At 40.3% G+C, this 23488-nt stretch overlaps 1 protein-coding gene and 1 long non-coding RNA gene across 3 annotated transcripts in view; both read right to left on the bottom strand.

The window, feature by feature from the left end:
* The window catches only part of LOC120745457 (cAMP-specific 3',5'-cyclic phosphodiesterase 4D-like), a 201795-nt gene that overhangs the window by 125974 nt on the left and 52333 nt on the right, over positions 1-23488 (bottom strand). The window lies entirely within an intron of this gene.
* LOC120745460 lies at positions 17190-23479 on the bottom strand. The gene is made up of 2 exons (XR_005698640.1): positions 21727-23479; positions 17190-20889 (listed from the first exon to the last, which is right to left on the bottom strand). It is a non-coding gene; the product is annotated as an uncharacterized LOC120745460 (long non-coding RNA).

Below are 23488 nucleotides of genomic sequence, written 5' to 3'. Positions count from 1 at the left end.
TTAAGTATTCATGCTAATTATGTGTTTTGTCTTTTACAGTATTCATGAACCAAAGGGAGACTGAGACTTGATTAAGAGAGTTGCATCCTTGTAGTTTGCATTCTTAAAAATGCTTTATCATTCAAATTATTTCATAACTTTTCAAAATAAAGTTTTAAACGCAGTTGCGTAATGTCTTTCACTGAGATGCGCATAACTGAATTGCTGATTTTAATGCTTTTCTTTTTTCAATAATAGCTGAAGGAAACAGAGAGACTAATTGCACTGCTGTGTTTGTTTGTAGAGCACTGGCTTTTCAGGGAACCCAACAAGCTTTTAGTTTCACAGCTGCTTTTTGATGACATTTAACAACTATATCCCCAGAGGGGTTTTAATATATAACTACAGCCCCTAAGGAATCCATCCCGCTTACAACATAATCAGTCTGTAACAAAGCAATGACAGGCGGCTGAGGTCACCAGCAAAAGGAAAAAGCTGTGTCTGTGTGCCATTTTATGGGGGCCCACATTAAATTAGGAAGTCCCTTTGCATCTGTGTTATTACTGCAAATAAATTCATGCAGCATTACACTACTGGTGTATAAAAATAAAATGTCTACAGCTGAAATACATGGCGATGATTTGTCTTACAATTTCTGATACAGAGGAAATGGTTAACAATTGTGTTGGACTGCACAGAGTTTAAAACCCCAGGCTCATTAGCCTCAGCTTCGTGCATTATCTATTTGATTTAAAGCCACTTGGAGCAGACTAAAGCACAACACAGTAGCATATTCCATTTCTGCTCAGTCCATATGTCTTACCAGTTGCAGGACAAAACAGGCCCTTGGTGCTTTTGTTATTCAGCTGTGGGAAGATGCAGAAAGCCTGTTAATTTTAGTAGCTCTCTCTCATTAGTGGAGTACATATCAGGTAACAGACATCTGCAGAGGAGTGGACCTCGTAACACTTCAACTACTCTAGCCAGATGGCAGGGACAGGTTGACCCCCACAGAGACCACTTAGAAACAAAAATGTCACGGATAAAGAGAAAAACCTGTCGGATAACAAAAACAGTTCATAAACCGCGCTGTTGGAATTTTAAAACACTTGAATGTAAATTGCAATTAGAATACCAAATGCATTTAATATGCTTTTCGACTTATAAACAAACAACATTAGCTCATTAAGTTCATTTCAAAGGCACTACGGCTGTATAAAGTGCCTGAAGCCTTTTGTGACATTTTAAGTGTCATGGGGCAATTTATTTGTGCATCTCTCCAAAATAACAGACTGTTTACCCAACAGTTTTCAGGTTTTTAGTCATGGGACCATGAGACTACATTCACACGTACACGGGTATTTTTTACAAAACTTTTTCCAGGTCAGTTTTGAAAAATATGCCCGTCCACATAAAAACTCAAAAAGCATTATCAAAGAATATGCCAAAGCAACAGGCTGTGATATAACACAGTCTGACGTCAATAAAGGATATGAAGCAATGTCAGAGCGCATCTCGAACGTTCACAGTCCATCCTGGCAGGAGTTTTTCATACCTGAGATTTCAGTCATCCAAAACACCGTTTACGTGTAAATAGAGAGCCAAAGTGCATGCTTACGTGTGTATGTAGCCACACGTCTGGATTCATTTTAGACCGGTTAGCAGTGATTTCAATCTTAAGCACAACTACAAATACAAGTACACTATCTGCAGCATATCAGAGGCAGTAACCTATGGTGGGTGAACCAAGCACTGGAACCAAAAACAATAACATTCAATCGAATATATTCGATATAGATTCGATTTATTTGAATATATTGCTCCCTGCCATCTGGCAAAATATTTTATCAATGTCACCTCCTAACAATGTTATTTGTTTTACAGACATTTTTAAAAATTACCTACTATAAGGAAATTTGGGCTTTGTTCATAATTCTTGAAATTCAAGTAGCTCACGAGGGCAATTCTGCTCATATTAAATCTAAAAAAACACATGACATATAATCTAATTCACACCCACTCAACCATTATTCGTCTGTTTAATCATTAAAATGGATGACACATTTCAGATTTGAGTATTGTGACTGAATTTGCCTCTTAATAATTAATCTCTCTCAGTATTGGTGCACTTTACCTCTTCCTCTTCTACTGAATGTTCTTCACTTTGTCCCAGATTTCAGATGAGAACGTTTTCACAGGCACTAAAGGTGCTCTAAACAGTGTTTTGCTGTCATTGAGCTTTGTTAATGTATCTTAGTTAGGGTTTCTGTTTAGGTGTTCCTGCACACTAGAGCTTCAGAGAGTTTTTCATGTGAGTTTTCTTCATTGTTTGGTATTTATGTTATTTAGAGAGTTTAAAGGATCTTCTAGTCCTAGTTTTGAGTCCTTAGTCTTTATTTAGCTTCAGCTTACGTTTGAATTGGTCATTTCCTGTGTGCTTAGTTCCCTCAGTGTTTCCCTATGTGTTACTTCCTGTCTAGTCTTTCAGTGTTAATGCCTTCGTCCTCCAGTGTTCCCTGGCCTCTGTCTTCACGTTTGGTGTGACTTTTCTCATCTCCGTGTTTCCTAATGTGTCTCTTTTGGTCATTTCCTGTGAAAGATAGTTTCCTGTGCTGTCTGTGCTTTACTTCTTACTGCATGGCTATCCTGATAGTTCTCGCCTGTGTTTTTTTTCTCTTTATGTTCAGCTTCATTCTCATTTCACACCTCGCAGGTGTATATACAGCACTATACTGTATAAACTGTGTATACAGTATAGTGCTGTGTTTCCTTTGTCCTCTGCCGCATCCGCGGAGGTACATGGTTTATTCTTTGAATATAAACTCTTGCTTGAATTCATAGAGTATCAGATTTCCAACTCTCTAGCTCCTTAGTGATTTCTGAACTTTCTGTTTCTTCTGTTTCTGTGTTACATTTTTATATTTTGGACTGGAATATCAGCTTTAAAGTTTGCCAGTCGATGGATTATTTTGGTCCTCTACACTCCACACAGCTAACTGTGCCAAATAGAGTCTGAAGTCCAAAACAGTTTTGTCCATTGCCTGATCTTTAGTAATTAATACCAACTTAATACAATATGATGGGCGTAATTTTAGAATGCCGTAATTATTTCTCGATATAACCAGAATACAAATACTGTGGAAAAGTGAGGCTACTGGAGACAGAAGAACAGATTGTGGTGTTTACTTACCTGGATGATTGAGCATGCATCAAGACAAATGGTTACATGCCTTTTCATAGGAAACATCTATGAACTTGTCTTTCTCTCAGGAGCCATAAACGAGTTACGAAGTTGCACATTAAATGTGCAACACAAGCACAAGGTGCTCTTTGTATGAAAAGAACCAAAGTTTTACCATCAGCTGTGTTATGTTCTGCCCGGCCAGTCAACTTCCCTCTGTGCAGCAACACCACTGTCAAGGCAATTTCCAATTATAGAACCCAGACACCCCTCCAGTGGTTCTTTCACTTTGCCAGCATGAAACAACACATTTATTAAATCAATATTTGACCTTCTTAATTCTTTATATTTCTGCTGTCTACAATAGAGAGCATTTGCCACTGTTCAGACATGCTCCCAATTAAAGCAGATGGCAGAAATCTGGATAAAAGTAACAAAATTTTAACTAAGACAGCTCTTTCCTGTCTCCATCTCTGTTGTGAGTACATTCTTTCCTCACCTGAAAGCTGTCAACCCTGACTTTTGAATTTAGAGAACTTCTAAAACGCCTCTCCCGGACAAGAGTCTTGCAATTTCTTTTGGTATGTAACTCACCACGAAAAAAGAGAAAAGCACGCCTCTTTCTGAATCATCAAAGCACGGACAAAATGTGCTTATTAAAGCAGCAATAGCACCACCACTCTATCACCCGATTTAGAGCTCAGTAAATCTCAGTCACCATCAAACTGTCTGCACATTCACTTTCAAGTCCAATTGAGCCACAACCAGAAATACCGCACGCATAATTTCCACCCCAATTTGGTATACGATTTCGGATTATGATATATTAAACTACTTATTTGTGGAAAAACAAAAGTTAAATGGAATGCACATTAATGTAGCTGGATCAGTGACGCGGTAAAAACAGATCAGATTTCACCACAGAAACAAAGAAGGCGGTCATATCCGCCACAATAAAATAAGTCAAGAATTGGTGGGTTTTCTATCCCACTGCACCGTCTGTGCTTCAGAGGTTTTCTTTTTTATATTAATGTTGAAATTTATCTTTGGAGTGAAAGGAAGGAAATATAAGGTCGTATTTTTATAGCTACTCATTCCAGTCACGACAATGCATGAGTCCGTGATATTAAAGCTGGTGTAAGAAGCACTTATTTTTTTGACATTATTAGTCAAGAAATCCATAATAACCTTTTAGCATACTGTAGTCCCACTGCGTTCAGAGGAAGGTAGACGTTTGCACCTCTTGAGGACATGACAAAAGACTACCACTGGTCTCTTCAGAAATGCAGCATAAAGGCTAAAAAAAACTGAATGAAGAACTAATACGTGGTGGCACAATGCGTAAAGCAGAGGACTTTCACCTGGGAGAATAGGCCAGAAAGTCAGCACTACCTTTGAAGGTGGTCTGGTGGAAGCGCCTTTAGTGCAGGAGTATGGTCAAGTTTGCAGTTTTTATATCATCAGAGAATCCCATCTGATGATGGCAAACAGTTATTCAATATGATGCTCAGACCTACAGCCTTATTAAATACTGGCTCAGGGGAAATATGCGAGAGGATATACCTCACTCATTATGGCACACTTTCTATGTATTATTTGAAAACTGTGCTGCTCACAGATTTAAAAACGCACTGCAGTGCACAACTGAAGCATTTATTTGATTGTAGATATAGCAAAGCTGTCTGAAGTTCTGAAATGTACTAAAGCTTCCTGTAAGATCTATCATTGATTTACAGGGTATGTACTGGATTTTTAACAATGTGATGGGCATAAAAATGATTTGCTCTCTTTTTACACTGCCTCTTCTTTAACGTTCACGTCATCCATTTGTGGCTATTGTGAGTCCTGATAGTAAGGACAAAAGACAGATGGAGCATGACAAAAGAAGACAAATAGGTGACATTTCAGTCTGTTATAGCACACCCACTGTATGAGAATAGTGTGGTTTCAGACTGTCAACTCATCCGTAACCTCAAGCAGAACCTTGCTGTGTGAGTGCAGAAAACGCTGAGGGACAAAATATCGTTAAGGTACTTTAAGGTCATATTCCACTCTACCTTTAAAAACACAAAGCAGCATGGTAGTGGTGTGTTTAGTCCTGTCACTTCACGACATTTCTAGGTTCTTCCTGTGCTTGCCTGGATTCTCTCCAGGCACTCTGGCTTCCTCCCACACTCCAAAGACTTGCATGCATGTTAGGTTAATGATTTTAAATGGGCCATAATGTGGATGCGAGTGTGTGTGCGGTTCTCTGTCTCTCTGTTTGCACAGTGATGGACTGGCAAGCTGTCCAAAATATATTCCACATCTCGCCTGCCGTCAACTGGGATACATTCCAGGAGAATGGTGAATTTAATCTGGAGTCTACAGCACATTGATTGGTCAGCATAACTAAAAGAAAATGCTATAGAGACACCAGTCCTTTTCCCTTTAGTGAGCGCACAGCTGAAGACTGCATGATGAGGGATCTTCGTTAGCTTGAACATCTTCCAATTGTTTTGCAGCAGTTACATTTCGAGGCGCGAATAAACAAACTCGCACCTTCACACTCCTACCCTGCGGGAAGCTACTGCATGCCAGGATTTGTGTGAATGCAGCTGAAAAATACAGTTCATCCTGTACGTTGTGTGTGTCTACACGTGTGCATGTGAGTGTGAATGAGAGACCAGAAGTGATAAATTCTGAATTCTGGTTGTTAATTTTTTATAAAACCCTGACTACCCGTGCGCGGGATTTGGCTCATGACGAAAAGCTGCAGCCCAGAAACTTCCTGAAGACCACAAAAATATGATGAAATGAAAGAGTAAATACACCACGCACCTCATACAGGTTACAAGTCATGAGTATTGTGCTTTCTCCTGATACCTGTACATATATATTTATGAATGCTATTGGTACGAAAATGTATAGGTAAATATTCAGATTCATTTAGTTATCATATTTAGTCAAATGAACAGTGGAGAAAACTGAGTTGTGTCTCACATTGTCAAGATAAATTAAGCATTTCCAGCTTTCTTTTTAACACTTTCAGAACCCTGCAGCTCCTGAAATATATCTGGTAAGGTACAGTTAATCCTTGAGTCATCTTGCGCAAAATGACGTAGATGCATACAGGCAAGTAGGGAACTCCGGAGGGAAAGCAAGGAAGTAGGCCACAGTCATCCAGTTCCCTAAGATGCCCTGCAGATGTGTGTCTATTTTTTAATGCTGCTGCGTTTAGAAAATAATGAAATCAACTGTGACTGACTACTTCCCTAGCCGTGTACGCAGCCATACATGGAAGAACAATTGAGTATGGCAAAAATAACAGGGAATCCCTGCTTGCATGAAAACCACAGCCTGGCAAACTGGCCACAAGAGAGATTGATGTTAGTAGACATGTGTGGCGATCGTGGCTCAAGAGTTGGGTGGTCACCTTGTAATCGAAAGGTTGCCGGTTTGAGCCCCGGCTTGAACCGTTTCGGTCGTTGTGTCCTTGGGCAAGACACTTCACCCGTTGCCTACTGGTGGTGGTCAGAGGGCCCGGTGGTGCTAGTGTTCGGCAGCCTCGCCTCTGTCAGCTTGCCATCACCTGTGTGTGAATGGGTGGATGACTGGATGTGTAAAAGCGCTTTGGGGTCCTTAGGGACTCTTAAAGCGCTTTACAAGTACAGGCCATTTACCATTTAAGACTAAAAGTATTTCAACAACTGCACAGTTTCTGTAATTGCCTCAAGTTTAGAACCCATGGGCATCATCAAAGGCTGTGTTTCCTCCCTTGAGATGCTCTGCTAGGCCTTTACTGCAGCCACCTTCAGCTGCTGCTCATTTGTGGGTCACCCTGCATTCAGTTTTGTCTTCAGTAACTGAAAAGCATGCACTGTTGTGTTGATATCAGATGACTTGGCCATTGAAAGATATCCTATTCCTTTGCCTCTTGTGCTTTGGGTCATTATCTACTTGCACTGTGAACACTGATCAGTTCTGCATTTTTTACTTGATCTGATCAGACAACGTGGCTCTGTACACTTCACAATTCATCCTGCTACTTCTGTCTACAGTCACATCATCAATAAATACTAGTGACCGGCTCAACTAGCAGCCATACATGTCCATGTCATAACATTGGCTCCATCGTGTCTGATGATGTGGTGATGTGGCATGTTACTCCCACATACCTCTCTCTTTCCGTCATCCTGATACAAGTTAATCTTTGTTTTCCAGCAAAGTCTAATATCTCTTTCCTGTTCTTGAGTGTAACCAGTGGTTTGCTACTTGTGTTGTAAACACTCTATTTATACTCATGAAGGCATCTCTTGATCTTTGACAATGACACATCTACCTCCTCGACAGTGTTTTTGTCTTGGCTAGATGCTGTGAAAGTTTTTGGTTTTTAACCAAGGAAAGAATCCTGTAATCATTCACTTCTTCTTCTTCCAGCTTTTTTGGTCCTTTTGGATACTTCCATCTTATCCCTCTATATCTTCACCAAAACTGAACTCACTGCCATTGCTAAGAGTTTTTTCCTTGGAACAGCACTGCAGCAGCCAATCCTAAAAACATAGATTTGGGAAAACCCTTTTACAAAAAACCTCAGGAAATAATGCAGTCACTGACGACCTTGAATGAAGCCTATCTAACAACAGCAACAAATCATTAGCTCTTTAATAATTTTGTTAAGAGCTGATGTTGTCTATGAACAAATTGCTTACCATCAGCTCAGCAGTCTCCACAATGGTTTTAATGTACGGTTGAACTAGTTTCTCTCTGTTCAACTGCTCTCTGCTTTGTTTCTCTCTTTTTCTCTCTTTTGTAGCAAAGAAGAACATCTTCATTACAAAGACTACAGTAAAAATTTATTTAAAAAAATATATAATTCCCAGAGCTAATGTTTTGGTTCAAGAGCAGGTGTAATTTCAGTGAACCCAGACTTTGTTTTCCTCATAAAAAAAACTTCCACTTTAAGATTTCTTGCTTTCACTGATGCTTCTTTGTACATCACAGGCACCAATGCTGATAAGTAGAATAACATGAAATGCAAGGCCAGCGAGTGTTTTGCCAGCTCAAAATGTGGATGTGCATATGCCCTTGAGCAGTTACACAGTAAAAACAAAGTGGGGACCTACTGGTAAAAACATCACTCCACCGCACTATCAGTGTTTCAAGTTTCTGCTGGGTACCTTTTGTAGATTTCATTTTTAGCTTGAACAGCTCTGACTCATGTTCCTGTGTTCCTGCTGTTGGAGAAAATGATAACCTGAGCAACTTAATTAAAACTCTGTTGGCACAGGGTATGGTTGCATGGGGGAAAAAATAATTTAGCTGTAGACCCAAAAATGCTAAACCCTGAAGACTGCTGCTGGCATCCCCTTCCAAGTCTTAAAGTTGAAAAACTTTAAGGTTGAGTATATTTAAAATGCTAGCACAGGGTAAAAGAGATGAAAAGTGCTTCAGACAAAAACTTGCCCATCTCCGCCTACTCTCCAACAGATAATTTCCCCATATTCCTCTTTCCTGCACTGTGCTCACTGTCCTCCAAGCATCCTCATGAGATCTCATCTCTAATGAAATCAGCACACCCCTCTAACTAATGTAGCCATGGTGACTATTTCCCAAATGAGCTAGGTGACCTTCAGTGGAAGCATCCAGGAAAAATACAAGCAGATTATAATTCGCCTTAAATAGGACAGATCTATTTCATACTACAGCATGATATTTAAGGCACGATTGGACCTCAGTGTCAGTAGTATGTGTAACATGGCTTGCACGCTTCACTCATTTTTAAAGATTTTTCATCAATATTCATAATACTGACGTCCTGTAAGTTTGACAGACAAGGCCTAGCTTTCAGCTTGCCTATGAACAGGCGGCTGATGGCGTCCTGTCAAGTGTCAAGCCTGTGAAAGGTGAAAGCTAAAGCCCTTTTGTGGTTTTTAGCCACCCTCTGCGGGAGTCACACTGACATGTTTTGATATGACAAAATACCTATCTTTGGAGTTAGACTTCAAAAAGCAAGGATCAGACTGATGTCAAGGAGGTCACAGCACAAATGGATGGATCAGAATTATTCGAGCGCATCTGACGGATGCTTGCTCGGATTGGGAATTGGGATGTTCACACCCCGTGTCAACCAACCTCCGGCTCTTCGTCATGTTATTCAAGCAGTATTTGCAAGGGGGTTTGGGAGGGCTCTGCACTCAAGGAGTTCACAGATGCAAGGTTGCCAGCAGAACATCGTTAGCCATTTTACATGGCTAAATTTGGTTTCCATAAATGTTATTTCATGCCTCCACTGACCACATTGAAGATATTTTTTTAAATCACCTTCCTGCAGAAACTATCCTTTACACTCGGCAAAATTAAACCTTATTAACAGTTAAAATGTACAACTCATTTACAACAGTGACATTTTTTCAGATTTAGATCTGCAAAGACAACGATTTTGTAAAGATCATTTCAGCTCTAACACCGGAAAGCTGAATAATCCTACTGGGTCACATTTTGTCTCTGATGATGATGTAAGTGCAGAGATTGTACAAAATGTGAAGAGATCCACTAATGGCTCTGTAATAGGAGCGGTCAAGGCCAGCATTTCCATCCTTCCCCATGGAGTCCTATGAAATCCATCTCCCATTAATAAGCACGTTGTCCCGGCCCATTCATTAGCCAGTCAAATCCCTCAAGTGACATGAATTCAAATCCAATTCATGAGTCACAGTTTTAAACTGCACCAAAAAACCTTTACAGTTTTAAGCAGAGACACATTATAAGCTTGAAAGTTAAACTCAAAGACCAGTATCCATTACAGAAAGCATGTCACAGTCATACTGCAAAGATTCAAGTTAAATGTGAACTCTGAAAATGAAGCATCATTTCTAAATGGAATACCGCTTTAGAGGTCACAGCCATAATTTTGCATATAACACATATAGGAAGAAGAAAAAAACATTTTAAACTTTTATTTATTTATTTTTAGTTTTCAAACCAGTGGTTCCATTCCCTTCCTGGAAGACGACCACTATCACTGCCACTAGTGATGAACCATGAATTATGCATGCTACTCAGATGGGCTGCTTTTTTCTGTCTCAAGGAAACTAAAATGCAAATAGCAGATGACCTTGTTTTTCTTCAGGGTTGTTAGACTGTACACCGAAAAAACTGCGTCACACCTGCTGGCCAGCCTTGGCGGTAACTTGACTGTTGATGCCCCCTCCTACCACCACCCCTAGTTGCAAATTTAATTCATTTGCTTTGTGACTATATAAACTACACTGTGTACCACAAAAGAGGCAATACATTCGATTTATGCCTCCACGATAGCCATGTGGCCTCAAGGGTCTAAATAACATGAATGGAAGCCTGGATTAGGAGGATGCAGACTTCTCTTCCTCTATCTTGTGGATCTGATCTTATTAAGATGCTTACGTTAAAATCTATAAATGCAACCTAATTTCAACTACTCAGCATCTAATCAATAGCAAGAGTTTGCCACGTTTAGCTTTCAGAGTTTAGGCGAGGTCAGAGGGAGCCCACAAAAGGCCTCTGAACATAAGTGAAATGTGTGATTCATAGTGAACTGACTTTTATGGGTAATAAACAGAGTAATATACACTCACTGGATGCTTCATTAGGTACTCATTAGGTGTTCAACTGCTCATTAAAGCAAATATCTAATCAGCCAACAACATAGCAGCATTAAGGCACATCGACATGGTCAAAGCTACAGTGGGGCAAAAAAGTATTTAGTCAGCCACCGATTGTGCAAGTTCCCCCACCTAAAATGATGACAGAGGTCAGTAATTTGCACCAGAGGTACACTTCAACTGTGAGAGACAGAATGTGAAAAAAAAATCCATGAATTCACATGGTAGGATTTGTAAAGAATTTATTCGTAAATTAGGGTGGAAAATAAGTATTTGGTCACCTCAAACAAGGAAAATCTCTGGCTCTCACAGACCTGTAACGTCTTCTGTAAGACGCTTTTCTGTCCCCCACTCGTTACCTGTATGAATGGCACCTGTTTGAACTCATCATCTGTATAAAAGACACCTGTCCACAGCCTCAAACAGTCAGACTCCAAACTCCGCCATGGCCAAGACCAAAGAGCTTTCGAAGGACACCAGGAAAAGTATTGTAGACCTGCACCAGACTGGGAAGAGTGAATCTACAATAGGCAAGCAGCTCGGTGTGAAAAAATCAACTGTGGGAGCAATCATCAGAAAATGGAAGACATACAAGACCACTGATAATCTCCCTCGATCTGGGGCTCCACGCAAGATCTCATCCCGTGGGGTCAAAATGATCATGAGAACGGTGAGCAAAGATCCCAGAACCACACGGGGGGACCTGGTGAATGACCTGCAGAGAGCTGGGACCAAAGTAACAAAGGTCACCATCAGTAACACACTACAACGGCAGGGAATCAAATCCCGCAGTGCCAGACGTGTTCCGCTGCTGAAGCCAGTGCATGTCCAGGCCCGTCTGAAGTTTGCCAGAGAGCACATGGATGATACAGCAGAGGATTGGGAGAATGTCATGTGGTCAGATGAAACCAAAGTAGAACTTTTTGGTATAAACTCAACTCGTCGTGTTTGGAGGAAGAAGAATACTGAGTTGCATCCCAAGAACACCATACCTACTGTGAAGCATGGGGGTGGAAACATCATGCTATGGGGCTGTTTTTCTGCCAAGGGGACAGGACGACTGATCCGTGTTAAGGACAGAATGAATGGGGCCATGTATCGTGAGATTTTGAGCCAAAACCTCCTTCCATCAGTGAGAACTTTGAAGATGAAACGAGGCTGGGTCTTCCAACATGACAATGATCCAAAACACACCGCCCGGGCAACAAAGGAGTGGCTCCGTAAGAAGCATTTGAAGGTCCTGGAGTGGCCTAGCCAGTCTCCAGACCTCAACCCCATAGAAAATCTGTGGCGGGAGTTGAAAGTCCGTGTTGCTCGGCGACAGCCCCAAAACATCACTGCTCTCGAGAAGATCTGCATGGAGGAATGGGCCAAAATACCAGCTACTGTGTGTGCAAACCTGGTAAAGACCTATAGTAAACGTTTGACCTCTGTTATTGCCAACAAAGGTTATGTTACAAAGTATTGAGTTGTATTTTTGTTATTGACCAAATACTTATTTTCCACCCTGATTTACGAATAAATTCTTTACAAATCCTACCATGTGGATTCATGGATTTTTTTTCACATTCTGTCTCTCACAGTTGAAGTGTACCTCTGGTGCAAATTACTGACCTCTGTCATCATTTTAGGTGGGGGAACTTGCACAATCGGTGGCTGACTAAATACTTTTTTGCCCCACTGTACCTAGTGAAGTTCAAACTGAGCATTAGAATGAAGAATAAAGGTGATTTAAGTGACTTTGATCATGGCATGCTTGCTGGTGCCAGACATGCTGGTCTGAGTGTTTCAGAAAGTGCTGATCTACAGGGATTTTTTTCCAGTGAGCAGCAGTTCTCTGGACAAAAAATACCTTGTTGATGCCAGAGGTCAGAGGAAAAATGCCTGATTGCTTTAAGTTGATAGAAAGGCAACAGTAACTCAAATAAATTTACAACCAAGATAGGGGGAAAATACCACAAAGCTCAAATCTTCTCAGACTGGTTTTTTGAACATAGCCGAGGTTTTACTGTCCTCATACGGTCTTCACAGTCATCAGATCTCGGGAGAAATGCATAATGGATGTGGAACCACCAAATCTGAAGCATTTATGTGACGATATCATGTCAATATGGACCAAAATCTCATTGAAAAGTTTCCATCTCCTTATTGAATGAAAAATGTAATCCAGTTTTAAAAGCAAAAAAGTGATCAACCCTAGCATTGCATAGCTGAAGAAGTGACCAAAAACTGGCCAGTGGATTTCTTCATATTATTGAGTCTTAATCAGGGATGATGAAGTGGCTCGGGAGTTAGGGTAAAATCAAGAATCATATAGTAATGCCATGACTTGATGCAGTCATAATGACTGATTTTAAACTAGGACTAGAACTCATACCTCGATTAAAGTGGCACTGTGGAAGTTCATACCAACAGAAATTTGAGAATCGTCAAGCTTTCCATGTTTACAATTAATACAGACGTTGTAACCTCTGATTGCTTTGCATCTGTTGTATTTATCATATGGATTTCATTCATGGACGTGCACTGATGTATTTTTCTCATTGTGCTGTTTATGTTTATATATAGCTGTAGTTATTCTGCTGCCTTTTTCTTCTACCTGACCAGGTACAATGGACGCAAATTACCAGCACGCTAACTTTGGTCCAATTACTTTTAATTGTGCAGTGTCTCTATAAAACCAAATGATAAAAGTAAAGGAATAAATAAATAAAATACCAGTTCAAGCCCAGTCAGTGACATTTATGCATGCCGTTCTCTATTTCTCCCTCTCTCTATTTCGTCTCTCATTTCCTGCCTGCTACTCAGAATATCAAATAAAATACATAAAAATACCTAAAATTGCTTCTTGATGATGAAACTGATTTGGTTCAAAAGAGAAATGGAGGAGTTTTTTATTACAAAATTAAGCCACAGTGGTTCCCGTAATGCAAATAGAGAAGTACCCAAGCTATTTAGAAGAAAATGTGGCTCGTTTATTTATCCTTTGTTAAGATTAAAGTAGAGCTAGTGGAAGCTGGTTGTTAAGATGGCGAAGAGCCACAGCAGGGCTACTTTCATATTTCATGACAATTGCGGGTTAGCTCACGTGTGTGTGGCAGGCTTACTGATAAAAGTTGATAGATGTGACAGGAGACATGTGGAGCTCAGAGGCATATCAGCCAAGAAAAGGATGCTTAAAAACTAAGGGAGAAAACAATATATAGATGTATATACATATATAGATACAGCATATGTGGAGCAAGAGACACATAAAAAGAGAATAGACGAAGATATGAAAACAGGAGAGTAACTGTAAATCATGGTGAAGCTATGTCCTTAAATCAGCACCATTTGTGAGCGTGCCCATGCCAGATGTGCCCCTGCCTTTGTTTAGTTAAAATCCATTTTCTCAAGCAGATGGCAACTGCCATCTTACTATCTGTCACAATGTGGTCACTGCACATGCAAACTTTGCCAACAACACAGTGCTGTACCCTTTGCAATTCAACTTTAGACTTTTGCCGGAGTCGTCTTCTAATGACAGGTGCCAGCGCACGTCATCGAATCACAGTCGGGGTTTGTTCCACAGTTTTCTGCAAAAATGACTTTTGCGAGTTGTCGCAACAATCTCCCTCCATGAGTTTTGTGCCATCTGGAAATCCGTATGCTCATTATTGGTTTCAAATTTGCTGTTAAAGTTTCCAAAAATTTCTTACCGTCCCTTACAGTGGATCAATTTGATGAGAGCTAATGCAGTAGTGCAGCGCGAGTACGAACAAATCCCTGCTGATGACACAGATGCCCTCCGGAGACAGACCTGCTCACACACTGGTGCCTCCAGTCTGTCAGTGTTGGATATGAACCAGATGAGCTACTGTGTGCAAAACTTGGGAGGTGCACAACCAACCGTAACACCAAAAGTGACCAGTACACCAGTCAGCGGCATAAACCCAGCTTCACTGCTCCAAATACAATAAGTGAGATCACCAAGAAAATCACTGAATGTGGGTTCTGTTGCCACTGGAGCTGTGTTAGATTAGAGCTCTAAACAACACTGCAGTCATACTCACTGATGACAAGCATCTCACTGCCACCACAGAGAATCTGGTCACCAGAACTTGAAACACAGTTTGATGAAAATGCATCTTTTTAGTCTTTATTTAAGGAATTACTAACATTTAAAAATGCTTTGCTGTCATGTATTCTATTAAAATTCAGAATTTATCAGGTTTTTTTTTAAACTGCATCCTGACAGAAATAATGAACAACTGAAAATTCTGCACAGTCCGTCTAAAAGCAATCAGCGTATCTTAAACTAGCCCCTTAGCAGTCCTACAAATTTTGCCTAAAAGGGTTAGGAGCCGGACGTACCGTGGGCGGTACGTCCGACTGCTAAGGGGCTAGAGCAGTTGCCAGCCCAGCAACACTCTTTATTACCCTGTTATGTGTAACATGATCAGCACAGCACAGCCAGCCAAGTGCTCAGGAAATCACCCAGCATCAAGCCGGCAGTCTGGAGTGGCTTTGGCTTGTAACCCCTTACAAGGCTGTCCTTCAAAAATGGGTTTCAAGCATTTTATTAGCCTAGCAGATGACCAGCGAAGGCAAAAGAGCCAGGGGAGGGCTATGAATAACAAATGGCCGTTCCTGCTGGTAAAAATTAGATGACCAGTCTCCTCCACTTCTCATACACTGTTGAGCTCTGCTTGTATTTGAGTTTCACCATTTCAGCAAATCTCCTCAGCTTTACAAAGCATTTTCCCCCAGAGCCACAATCTGAACATTTTCCAGTGTCAAAACCATAAATAAATGATTTTCCTGAAGCGGGACGTTTTTATCATTCATTTCCATAATGGATGTTTGCATTAAATATTCATGTTTCCAGTTTTTCCTGCTAATTTTAAATATCATTTGCTTTGGTAAAGAAAAAAATAAACAGAGTGCAATCCACTTTTCCTCCAAAACTGCAGGCTTGATAAGACATAGATGCATTATGTTTTATTCAGAAATGTTGGTCTTAACCTGAAAACACAGAAAGCAATTCCGGCAACCACTTATTGTGACATCAAAATTTCTTGCACATACTGACGCAGTTTTTTGTTGTCATGAAAACAAAAGCATCAGAGGAGGCTGACCGGTCATTTGTCGAAAATCGCTGCATTTCTATGCTTCAGAGCTCCATTCGCTATTAAATAAAGCATCTACTGTAGGGACAAAAATACAGTATGCTGGAATCAACACACCATTTCATATATATTCAAGTCCAATGAAAAGAAAATATATATTGCCTTAAAACCTAGAAAAAATGCAACAGCCACTAGACTTGTAATGTACCCCTCTATTGTCAGCCTTGTTAAAGAGTTACAGCTACGAGACACTGAGATCAAAATGGGAAGACCTGTGCTATATGGATGAGAGACAGTTGGGAGGATTTTGAAATAAAGTAAGTCTCATTTTGCTTATAATCAGCTGAGATTGAAAAACTCCATCTAGCTACGCTAAAGCCTTTCAGCTGAATATCTTATCAGCATATCAGCATATCTTATCATGAGAAAAATAGCACAACAAATTAGAGATGTCACAAGAATCAATATTTCTTGATACAGAATTATGAAAATGTGATGGTACTTTGTTTTTAGTATCGTAGGTACCTCAAGCAGTGTGTATACTGAGTCCTGTTATCAAACAAATATTCAGTATTGAAGTATGAAACAGGTATAATAAATGTTATGGTGACTAATAAAATGGTAAAGTTGGGGCAAATGTTATCAGTCCTGCCCACCTGTAATGTTGACGGTCAGTGTTAATTAGATGTGTCTAAAAAGTTTTATGCTCCTGACTGAATTCGAGGACAGTCTATCAGAAGAAGTGGCAGCAGTCCACCTTAGCAAATATTTGATCAGCAATGGAAGTATGGTCCCAAGTCACCAGAGGCACAGGTAATAAACAGGGCTATAGCCGAGTACATTTTTACGGACCAGCATTGTTCTGATCTTGATTTAAAAACAAATATACCTCTTAATTTGTCATTTTTCCCCTGAAGTATCGAATATAATCCTATATACTGAGCATTTTCCTGAATGTCTATATCAAGTTTATAATAACAAATCCTTTATCTATTTTATAGAGAATAGTAGAAGTTGGCATGTTTGGTGCAATGTGTCCTGCTTCGCAACTTTCAATTAATGCCAATGCATTTTTATAACGAACAGCTGGGAGCCACAACACTCTGCGGAGGAAGAGGTTAAAAAAGTAGGCCTAGTATAATCCCTAACACTCGTGGAAAACAGCAGTGAAATTCAGGCATTATTCACTTCACGCTTAGACAAATAACATGACTTAGATATGGGTTGAAAGTGTATATGAGAGAAAACTGGTGGTAAGGAAAATCTCCACCTTAATTACAATTTCCTATGCTTTTATGACTATTTGGATGCATTTACATGGGCATTCACTATATTCCTTTAATTAAGCATGCATGTGACTGCATGTGTTAGGAAACCTGCTCTATATGCATGCAAAGGGCTGTCTGAGATATTTCATTATATAAGATCCTAATGCACATACTCAGCCTTCAAAGCCTTGGTAAGTCACAAAGCTGATCCGAAGGGTAAACTCAATACACCTTCCATTTCTGTACGAATGAGTAGGTCGGCAAGTCACAGACAAGGGCTTAGTGTTCGTGTAATTATCAGCTCTGCCTGCCTTTCATTCTGCGACATGAAACACAGCAGAAAATCGTACAGAGTGCATTTCACTCATGCCCCATTTAATTACCCAAGACACGCCATGTCTGATGCTGATCTCTGCTAATGGAAAGTTTACTACCCAGTTCCTAGTGTGTTTATTAACATGTTCTAGACATCTTCCTGGATGACAAAAGCCTTGCAGTAGATGTCTACTGTGACAATACAACAGCATGTACAGCAGAACAGTAAAGTTCTGTGCAAAAGTCTCAAATCGCCCCTTATTTCTTTATATTTTGTTTTCAATAAGCCAGACTTTCTTGTAATTCAAGAAAGTTTGGCCTTTGGACTCTGTTTCTCAAGGTTTTGAGAAACAGTCAAAAACAGTCACAGACAAACACAGCAGTACGGAGGACATCGGGAGAGCATGACAATGATCCCGAAACACCCAACTAAAGCAGTAAAAAACATACCTGGAAAAACACTAATGCTATGAAATACTATGAGTCACGGATTGTCCTCGCCGAGTCTGGACCTCAACATTCTTAAAGCAGTGTGGGATCAAGGTCTTTTCTCAAGGTTTTGAGAAACAGAGTGAAAACCAGGCTTTTTAATTATTTTAATCCCGGCCTTGATCATTTTCAGAAGAATGTTTTTCTTTTTATTTAAAGCCGCTTAACCCTGACCTACAAATGATTCGAGAATAAAAAAAGGCACCTAACTCAAGAAATTAACCACTCTTGTGTCTACACACAATAGACAACTTAATAAAGAACTAGTTTTAAATTATATCTTTATCCGTCTGTATCAAAAAAAAAACTAATTGTCACCATTTGTTTCATCGAATCTATAAAATCTGACAAGGATAACACAGTTTTACAAGTATTAATTTTTTTACACCAACAAGATGATTCTCAAAGAGCTATTAGCTGAAAACATGGTCTACAGTGTGTCCTTATAAAATCAGAGAAAGCTGGACAAGTGGGGAATAAAAGATCAAGTGACCGACATGAAAGTCATGCCCTTAAGAAACAGGACCTGAGACATGCATCTCTCGTATTTAATACTTCACCTGTTCACTGAAGTCTCATCAGAAATGTTCTCAATGGAAGGATTCGGGGAAACACAGAGAAAAGGCTGAGGTATGCCAGATTGCACAACTGGACTGAACATGATGTCTTACGAAGAGACGAGTGCAAATTTGAAATTTTTGGTTCAAATCATTCTCAGCATGTACGGAGGACATCGGGAGAGCATGACAATGATCCCGAACACCCAACTAAAGCAGTAAAAAACATACCTGGAAAAACACTAATGCTATGAAATACTATGAGTCACGGCTTGTCCTCGCCGAGTCTGGACCTCAACATTCTTAAAGCAGTGTGGGATCATCCTGACATAGAACGGACCAACAGGAAGCAAAATACAAAGAAGAGAGTTGAATGTCCTCCAGGAAGCCCAGAGAACCACAACTGAAGACTACTTAAAAAAATCTACAAGAAAGCTTGTCTACGAGAGTTCAGGCTGAGATGAAGAATAAAGATTAACCCTATCCCAAATATTAACTTTTAATATGCTCATTAGAAATGTACAAATATACTGTTTTTACCTTATATGCTCCATTGCCATTTATATTTTTATATTTCAAATCGCTGCACCTATTCCCACTTTCCTAGCAAAATATTTAAAAAAAATGAGGAGTGACTCAAAATTTCTGCACAATACTGTATGCCTGTGATTATGGCTGTGAGTGGTTATATATAACCACGTACCGAAAAGCAGTTCCGTCTTCACTCTCTAACACCCATGGGATCTAATGACACAGTCAGGGGGTTATGCTTCGTCGTGGCTAAAAACCTCACTGGTAATGGCATTCACAGCAGGAAGACTGGCTGGAGAAAAATCAGCGGCCTTTAAGTACAATGCAAAGGTAGAGGACAGAGATAGAGTTTCCAATCTGCCAGCCGGTGATGAAGTAACTAAATATCCAAATTAAGCACTTTTCATCCTTTCTCACTTCCTTCCTCAGATGTTTCTGTTTTGTTTTTTGGGGGATTTTTTCTTTCAGTTTTGACATTTGCTTTTCCACCCACTGAATCATCAAATCTTAAATTGTGTGATTGTACAGCAAGAAGGCACCATTATCCTCCTCTTCACTGACATCTCTAAAGATAAAGATAACCCCCCCTGTAGCATCCCCATGGCAGGGACAGGCAAGCAGCAGGAGAGGAATGGGAGAGATGCCATCTCCTCATCAAAGAATGCTCCAGATTTTAGCTGAGGTCTCACAGAAGCCCTGAGCAGCATCCAGGCCCAGCCTAGACTGTGACACATTTGGGTGATGTCTTTTACCTTGGGGCTGGTTGACCTCGCACCAAACCAGCTACTCAGGCACACGCAGCCACATCGACAGTCCTCTCACTGAAAGATTTGCTGTCTCTTTCTCTGCATAAGATTGACATCAATTGTACGTGTTGAGCAAGTAGCTGGCACTTCTTATTAGTTTTCTACTGGGGCACTGCCGCAGAAGTTGTTTACGTCTGTCTGTTACAATCAGGAAACACGTCTTGTTTAGTTGACTCGCAGCAACAACTTGATTGCTGAATTTTCATGTGAATTTGTGTGGCCTTCTGGAGCCTTGTTAATTAAAACCGTCAATCAAATAGGTAAATAATGCATGCATCACACATGAACGCTATGTAGCAATAAGTGTATCTGAAGAATGAAAAGCTTTTAAGCCTGCAGGAGAAATAAGCTGTGTTTCTTGTCAAGTAGCCTAGAGAAAGTTTTATGTTCACAATGGCGGTTAAAGGCTCTTAGAGAAATCAGAGTAAATGCCAGGAGGGCAAACACACTGCTGTTTGAATGACAAAATCAAAAATGCAAAATGCCAAGCAATGTTGTTTTAATGAAACTGCAGAATATGTATTTTACATGTTTGTATTTTTGTGCTCATGTGCTGTTTGGGTTCATTTAAAGCAACATTTACAGCTCAGTCACACTACAGTAAAGAACGAGACAGCAACCGCCTTGAGACATTGCCTATAGTTGCATTGAATGCTTTTTGCTGTTAGCCGACAACCCCAAGTAGTTGGGGCAACCAACAGAGATTGAGAGACTAAGCATATAGCATCCTTGACCTCTGGGTGACCTGTTTCGATCGCCAGGTGACTGCACAGGTCACCTTGTGGGAGGCAATCTGTCTCCAACCAATCCCGGTCCGACTCGGACTGACTGCTATCACTCTCAGACAGGTTTTCAAAGGTTTGCAAACAACTGGCCACTAATTTATAAATGCAGACAGATTGCCAACGTGTTGCAATCAATCTGAGTCCATCTGCATTGGTGACTGCAACTCATCCATATTCTTCCACTTATCCCACTCAGGGTCAAAGAGGGGACAAGCGGAGAGGCAGGGTCTACTCTAGACTGGTCGCTGCTTTGTCACAGGGCTAACACAGAGAGATGGACAACCACTTACTCTCACATTCACTCCTATACTCCGTTTGGAATCAGCAATCAACTTAACCTAACGTCTGTGGGAGGAAGCCACAGGACCCAGAAAGAATGCACACAGAAATTGTGCCAACATGGATTCAAACCCAGGACCTTGCAGTGAAGCGGCAGTGCTAACCACCACCACTATCTGCGACGTGTCTCTTTACAATAGATGACTCCACTATATACAATGTAACTGCTGCAGGATGTCATTTTGCAGTTAAATCACCATCCAGCAGCAGTTACATCACTATTATTTCATTATTTCTGATTCCAATCTGACCTTGTGACAGGACTCTAAAAATAAGTAGTTAATATGAATTTCTATTTGATGAGAATTTATGTGTATCGGCAACAGATTTGCAGTTTTCGCCAGTGTATTCAGATTTAATTATTGTATTATCACAAATATTTATGTACTGATGGGAGACCAACCTTGTGTTATTGCCATTTCATCACTGTTTTGATGCAGTTGTTTGAAGATGGCAACTGACTGTGAGTGGTCTTTAAAGCAACCATTTCAAAGGCAACAAGATCTCATGTTCATTGCGCACAATTATATTAGATCTGTTTGTGCTGTAGTACATCAAGGCTGGTCTTCTGAGTGTTTTGTAATATATTTTGTGTCACACAATAAGCCCAACACTTGGGAAACGGTGTAATAATACGATTATATATCTAGACTGATGTTCATCTAATGACATGTTCACTGGATGAAGGTCCCTGTGGGGGGCAGTTCCTGAAGACACTGAAATCAGGAATTACTAAAACATGCAACCCATTGAGCGCACACAAAAATCAACAACCAATTACGTGAGCCTATTGACCAAGTGCAAATAACAGTCCGATGGGCTGCGGTGTTCAAGGGCCATTGATTTGGTTTTGTGTTAATGTTCCCGCATATGTGCTGGAGTGCAATGTGCCTCTTGCGTAATTAGCCGCTCGTGTGAAATTCAATTTCTTTGGGTTAATCCAATTTTAATTTTCCTTCTGAAGCAAATGTATAAGGTGCATAAACAATCTTCAAATGTGTGCGTGCATCTTCTTTTGCAATTGAAATCAATATATTTTCAACATAGCATTGCACGGTTGTTTTACTAGGCCCACACACCACCACCTCTCACCACTCCCTCCTTCCTTCCCCCCTCTGTCACTCGCTCGCTCTCTCCTTCTCTTTAGCCTCTCCTCTTTGTGACAGGAACCATTCGGCTGGCCAGACGAGCCAGTGTGCTTTCTATAGCTGACTGGTGACTGGACGCTGCAGGCGAGTATCACTCATATCTAAACCAACATTTATAAAGAAAGGAGGAGGAAAGAAGAAGAAGAAAAAAAAAAGGGAAACAGCGAGCCATTTGACAGAAACTTACATCCACAGCAGTCACTTAAGCCTGAGAGCTGAGGTGACCTTCTCAGATTTCATTTCATTTGGTCTTTTTTTCTCCCTCCCTCTTTCCCAGAACATGTGAGTAATTAGAGCAGAAACATTTCCCTCACACAACCAGGCTGGCTGTCTGAGCACGGAGGTGCTTTAGTGTCTCTGTCTGTATGCAGACGAGATTCACTAAAACTATTCTTATAGCAAACATTGTTACAGTAGCTCCTCTGGATAGCGGATAGCCTGTGAAAACACAGCAGTTGTCAAGAGCACGTGTGTTGTGATTATCCATATTGTCGCATGCAGTGAGTCATTTCAGAAGATGTGGTGATCATATAGCAAAGACATTCTACTATATCTACTTTGCTTATCGAGAGCAGAGTGTAGTGCCAAATGCAGACATGAACGCCGGGCTTCTTGGAGATACTAAAACTAAGTGGAGCCCATCCCTCAAGACCCCTAAACACTATCCTTAGGATACAAGGAGGTTGCATATGTGTAATATATTTAGGATACATCACATATGAATAATTCCTGTGACCTTCCTTTGGTTAAAGCCTGCCTCTGACTCCCACAAGACTCTTGTCATTCTACACAATGACAATTGTGCCAAATATAGACCACCTAATTGATATTAACAGAGAGAATGGCTTGTGACAACCAAAAAAAAAAAAAACTCTTTCTCTTTGCATCGTTATTCTTGCTTTTCTTCTCTCCAGTATGACACATCTTTCTGACCCAAATGAAACAGCTATGCGTAATCTTCCGTACTCTCTGTTATTAAAGCATATTTATAAAGATACAAGTTATGGGATGAGGTGGTTTTATAATTGCCAAAGAGGATTTATACCGATAAGACTGTGTCCGTTGTTTCTTTTTAACCCTTTAGCGCTGCACGGCATATAGCATATAGTTTATTCATCATCTTCTTCCTCGTTACAGCGCAGTAAATGTTTGGGACCCTATGTTACAAAAAAAGTGATGTAAAACAGAGGTCGAGCACCGTGTAAGCAGAAAGATGTTCTGTAACCTTCTCAAAGTTAGGACTAAATAAGAACCGAAACACTTCTTCGCTCAGTCAGCCACACAACGCCCATCTTCATCGAGGGGGAATTAAAAGGAAACAAGCCGAGGAAAAGCAGTTTCCTTTTATATTTTGTCCTTA

The sequence above is a fragment of the Simochromis diagramma genome, unplaced genomic scaffold (assembly GCF_900408965.1).
Source record: "Simochromis diagramma unplaced genomic scaffold, fSimDia1.1 OVJJ01000131.1, whole genome shotgun sequence".
Taxonomy (NCBI): domain Eukaryota; kingdom Metazoa; phylum Chordata; class Actinopteri; order Cichliformes; family Cichlidae; genus Simochromis; species Simochromis diagramma.
This window is presented reverse-complemented; position numbering and strand designations above follow the sequence as displayed.